We start from the raw sequence: 5,737 nt of genomic DNA, 5'->3' as shown, positions 1-5,737 counted from the left end.
AGTAAAGGAAAACAAGGTAACAGTCTGTATCTTGACTGTAGAACTATGTATCCATATGTATATGTTGTCATTTTTTATATTTGTGTTATCAAAATTCATATAACTATAAAACCAAATGGGGTAAATTGTACCATATATAAATTATATCTCAACAAACATGACTTTAAAAAGAAATCTAGTTCATGAAGTGTTTTGTATTGGGCACGTACTAACCACCTGATAAATAATGGATATTATTATGATTCTTTAAAATAACCAGCATCGGCTGTGTGTGTTCCACCCGTGAGGGCTGTGTGAGCAGGGCCTGGAGGCTCACCTGGTACGAGATGGCCGAGCAGTCGGACAAGGCTGTAAAGTACTACACCCTGGAAGAGATCCAGAAGCACAACAGCAAAAGCACCTGGGTGATCCTGCACCACAAGGTGCTTTGACTAAATTTCTGGAAGAGCATCCTGGTGGAGAAGAAGTCTTAAGAGAACAAGCTGGGGGTGATGCTGCAGAGAACTTCGAGGATGTCGGGCACTCTACTGATGCTAGAGAACTGTCCAAGACATACATCATCGGGGAGCTCCATCCAGATGACAGATCTAAGTTAGCTAAGCCTTCGGGAATCTCTTATTACTACTGTTGAGTCTAATTCCAGTTGGTGGACCAACTGGGTGATCCCAGCTGTCTCAGCCCTGGCTGTAGCCCTGATGTATCACCTCTACATGGCAGACTTCTCAGAAGCCGTAGAAGGAAAAGGCTGCTTTGGAAAAAGGAGAAAAGAAGACAGTGTTAATTACTTTGACTGACAGAAACCTTCACCTGAAAAAATAATTTTAATATGTTCCTCTTCTTCCTACACTAGAAACAAAACAAAAACAACTATTCTTTCTACTCTTAAACTTTTCAAATATGCCTTTTTATTCATCAGCTTTGTTTTGATGTTTTCTCACTGCGTAATTTACTTATTGTAAGCATGATCTTATAAAAATATACCTGGCTTTTAAAATATACCACCATGTTGCCTGTCTGTTCAGTGTAGGCTTTTCTTCAGTGGTTAGGATCTCTGGTCATGTATGTGCTAATCATTTAGGTCCAGCTCATGTGTGACTTGAGGCGAGGGCACAGCCCTTGGAGCGTCCTCATCATTGTTGAGCAGTTCATATGCAGTTACCCCCTATTTCCAATGCCATTTCTTTTTCAAGGAAATTAATAAAGGCTCAGAAATTATAGCTCAAAAAAATAAAATAACCAGCATCAAGCTCTTTCATAGTGGGGAGGGGAGGGGGGAGCCCTGGGAGGAATAGACAAACTCTAGATAGGGCAAAAGAATAGGAGGGGAAGGGAGGGGGCATAGGTTTAGAAATGATGGTGGAATGAGGTGAACATGATTATACAAAGTACATGTATGAAGACATGAATGGTATGAATATACTTTGTATACAGCTTATGAAAAATTGTGCTGTATATGTGTAATATGAATTGCAATGCAGTCCATTGTAATATATAACCAATCAGAATTTTTAAAAGTAACATTAAAGAAAAAAAAACAATTCAAAAAATTGACAAAACGAAAAGCTGATTCTTTGAAAAAAATAAATAAAATCGACAAACCCTTAGCCACCCTAACAAAAAAAAAAGGAGAGAGAAAACTCAAATTACTAAAATTTGTGATGAAAAAGGAAATATCATGACAGACACTATTGAAATACAGAAGACAATTGGAAACTATTTTGAAAATTTGTATTCCAGTAAAATAGAAAATCGAAGACACCGACAAATCTCTAGAGGAATATGATCAACCCAAATTGAGTCAAGAGGACATGCACAATTTAAACAGATCAATTTCAAGCAAGGAAATAGAAGACACCATCAAAAGCCTACAAACCAAGAAAAGCCTGGGACCAGACAGTTCTACAAGACCTATAAAGAAGAATTAATACCAATACTCCTAAAATTATTTTATGAAATAGAAAAGGAAGGAACCCTTCCAAACCCATTCTATGAGGCTAGTATCATCCTGATACCAAAACCAAGCAGAGACATATCAAGGAAAGAAAATTCAGACCAATGACCCTGATGAACATTGATGTAAAAATTCTCAATAAAATTTTGTCAAATCACATACAAAAACATGATAGTGCACCATGATCAAATGAAGTTCATTCCAGGAATGCAAATTTGGTTCAACATACAGAAATCAATAACTATAATTTATCACATCAATAGGCTTAAAGATAAGAATCATATGATTATATCAATTGATACAGAAAAGCTTTTGACAAAATACAGCACCCGTTCATGTTCAAAACACTAGAAAAACTAGAGATAATAAGAACATATCTCAACATTGTAAAAGCTATCTATGCTAAATCCAAGGCCAACATCTTTCTAAATGGAGAAAAATTGGAAGTATTTCCTCTAAAAACTGGAACAAGACAGGGATGCCCTCTTTCACCACTTCTATTCAACAGAGTCCTTAAAACTCTAGCCAGAACAATTAGACAGATGAAAGAAATTAAAGGGATACAAAAAGAAGAACTCAAACTATCATTATTTGCTGACAACATGATTCTATACTTAGAGGATCCAAAAAACTCCAGAAAACCTCTAGAATTAATTAATGAATTCAGCAAAGTAGCAGGATATAAAATCAATACCCATAAATCAAATGCATTTTTATATATCAGTGATGAATCCTCTGAAAGAGAAATTAGGAAAACTACCCCATTCACAATAGTCTGAAAAAAATAAAATAAAATACTTGGGAATCAACAAAAGAGGTAAAAGATCACTACAATAAAACTACAGAGCACTAAAGAAAGAAATTGACGAAGGCCAAATTAATATTGTCAAAATGGCCATACTACCCGAAGCGCCATACAGATTCAATGGGATTCCAATTAAAAACCCAACATCAGTTCTTATAGAAATAGAAAAAGCAATCATGAAATTCATTTGGAAAAATAAGAGACCCAGAATAGCCAAAGCAATCCTTAGCAAGAAGAGTGAAGCAGGAGACATCACAATACCAGAACATAAACAAAGATATAGTATCAAGAATGGCAAGGTATTGGCACCAAAATAGACATGTAGACCAATGGTATAGAATAGAAGATATAGAGACAAACCCATACAAACACAGTTATCTCATACTAGACAAAGGTGCCAAAAACATACATTGGAGAAAAGATAGCCTCCTCTTCAACAAATGGTGCTGGGTGAACTGGAAATCCATATGCAACAAAATGAAAATAAACCCTATCTCTCACCACACACAAAATTCAACTCAAAGTTGATCAAGGACTTAGGAATTAGTCTAGAGACCCTGAGATTAATAAAAGAGGAAACAGTAGGCCCAAATCTTCATCATGTTGGATTAGACCCCAACTTCCTTAAGGAGACTCCTAAAGTGCAAGAAATAAAATCAAGAATTAATAAATGAGATGGACTCAAACTGTAAAGCTTCTTCTGGGCAAAAGAAACAATCAATGAGGTAAACAAAGAGTCTACATTTGGGGAGCAAATTTTTGCCACACACACATCATATAGAGCACTAATCTCCATCATAAAGAACTCAAAATACTTAACACTAAAAAAAAACCCCAAATAACCCAATCAATAAATGAGCTAAGGAGCTGAACAAACACTTTTCAGAAGAAGATACACATTTGATCAATAAATATATGAAAAAAATGCTCAACATCTCTAGTAATTGGGGAAATGCAATTCAAAACTACTCTAAGATTTCATCTCATGCCAGTCAGAATGTCAATTATTAGGAATACAGACAACAGTAAATGTGAGCGTGGATGTGGGGGAAAAGCCACACTCATACATTGTTGGTGGGACTGCAAATTGGTGCACCAATATGGAAAGCATTATAGAGATTCCTTAGAAAACTTGGAATGGAACCACCATTTTACCCAGCTATCCCACTCCTTTTAAGTCCAAAAGACTTAAAATCAGCATACTATAGTCACTCAGTCACATCAATTTTTATAGCACTCTATTCACAACAGCTAAACTGTGGAAGCAACCTAGATGTTCTTCAATAGATGAATGGATAAAGAATCTGTGGTATATATACACAATGGAATATTACTCAGCATTAAAAGAAAATAAAATTATGGCATTTGCAGGTAAATGGATGGAGTTGGGAAATATCATGCTAAGTGAAGTAAGGCAATCCCAAAAAATCAAAGGCCTTATGCTCTCTCTGATAAGTGGATGCTTATCCATAATGGGGGGGGATGGGCAAATGAAGGAATTTAACTGGGCAAAGGGTGGGGAGGGTTCCTGGGGGCAGGTAAGATGGTGCAATGAGATGGACATCATTACCCTAGGTACATGTATACTGCACATATGGTATGACACTACATCATGTACAACCAGAGAAATGAAAAGTTGTGCTGCAATTGTATACAATGAATCAAAATGTATTCTGCTATCATAGATAATTAATTAAAATAAATGAATTAATAAAAAGAATAAATGTTCATCAATATACCATTGTTTTAAAAAATGACTTTTTGACCTTCAAATTCAATTCAGCATTCCAGAGTGAACTCTTAATGTCACTTCTTGCTCCACAACGCACTCTACTACAGTTCCAACTGAGTTAAGTATACATGCCTTCCTTCATTCATTCACCTGCAAAATATATGCATAATTCATTATGCTAGGGAACTCGAAAATATGAAAATGAACATAACTGTATACAGAAAGGATATGTGGAGCAAAATCTAGTAAGGTAAGTGCTCAAATTACTTAAAAAGTAGAGGTAATGATAAAAACAAGCACAAAATTTCAAGAATTGCAAAGGAGGATGAGGTGAGAAGAGATTGAAGGAGGCAGGAAGACCCGGGCTCGGGACATCACACATCATTACCTCTTGCTTTAAAATCATGCAGGAAAAAGTATGTTTCAGCCTTCTTATTCATATTCCAGGTTTCTCTCTGGTTGATAGAGGCCAATGATGGAATTCATCTTTACTAGGCCCATTATTTTCCAGATCCAAATTTTGTTGCTTTGGGGTCCTCAAACTTCAACAGATTTCATCTGCATTCTAAGCCCACCATGACAGAAAACTACACAGCCCTGGAAATAGTACATTTTGAGATGGCAAAAACACTGCTCTCTGCAAGATTTTTACCTGCCCAAAAGCTTGTAGCCAACCCTGTATGATTTATGTGCGCATCAGAAAACTCATCTGAAAAGAAGGCAGTGCTAATTGACTGCATTGACCATGTTAGCTGGCCGCTTTGGTTTCATAGAAAACTGCTCACACATTCAACAAATTCACTGAGGGGAATAAATAAAAATACTTAATATCTGATATTGTGCTTTCTATTATTCCCTGCTGTATACTGTCTTTCCAGCTTCCTCCCCTGAACTCCAAATGGTTGTTTGACTAAACTTTTCTGTTTTCAATTACTTTCACAGGTTCTCTGTTTACATAACCCTTTAATATCCTGTAGTCAGGAGGAAATATGTTCAGTTGCCAGAGGAGCTTAAAATGTTCCTAAGAGATATGGACATGAAGGCAGAAAGAACATGCATGCTACACAAAGGGGCCTACAAAGCTAATGTCATTTTTCTCCCTTCAGATCCCAGAGCCAAAACCTTCCATGGGACATATTGAGCAATCATTGACATTTGCAAAATGGCAGCACTAGTGATTTGAAGAGCCCTCCTCCTCTGAAGGTACTGGTGATTTTTAAGCCTGGGAACAGATTGAAGGCTATATTCT

At 36.4% G+C, this 5,737-nt stretch overlaps 1 pseudogene; it reads left to right on the top strand.

Moving 5' to 3' along the window:
• Positions 1 to 326: 326 nt before the first annotated feature.
• LOC124098461 (cytochrome b5-like) lies at positions 327 to 1,210 on the top strand (annotated as a pseudogene).
• Positions 1,211 to 5,737: the final 4,527 nt, after the last annotated feature.

The sequence above is a fragment of the Marmota monax genome, unplaced genomic scaffold (assembly GCF_021218885.2).
Source record: "Marmota monax isolate L192 unplaced genomic scaffold, Marmota_monax_Labrador192_F-V1.1 WCK01_AAM20220418_F8-fsc00117, whole genome shotgun sequence".
In the NCBI taxonomy this organism is placed as follows: Eukaryota; Metazoa; Chordata; class Mammalia; order Rodentia; family Sciuridae; genus Marmota; species Marmota monax.
Note: the sequence above shows the minus strand (reverse complement) of the source record. Positions and strands in the feature narration are given on the sequence as shown.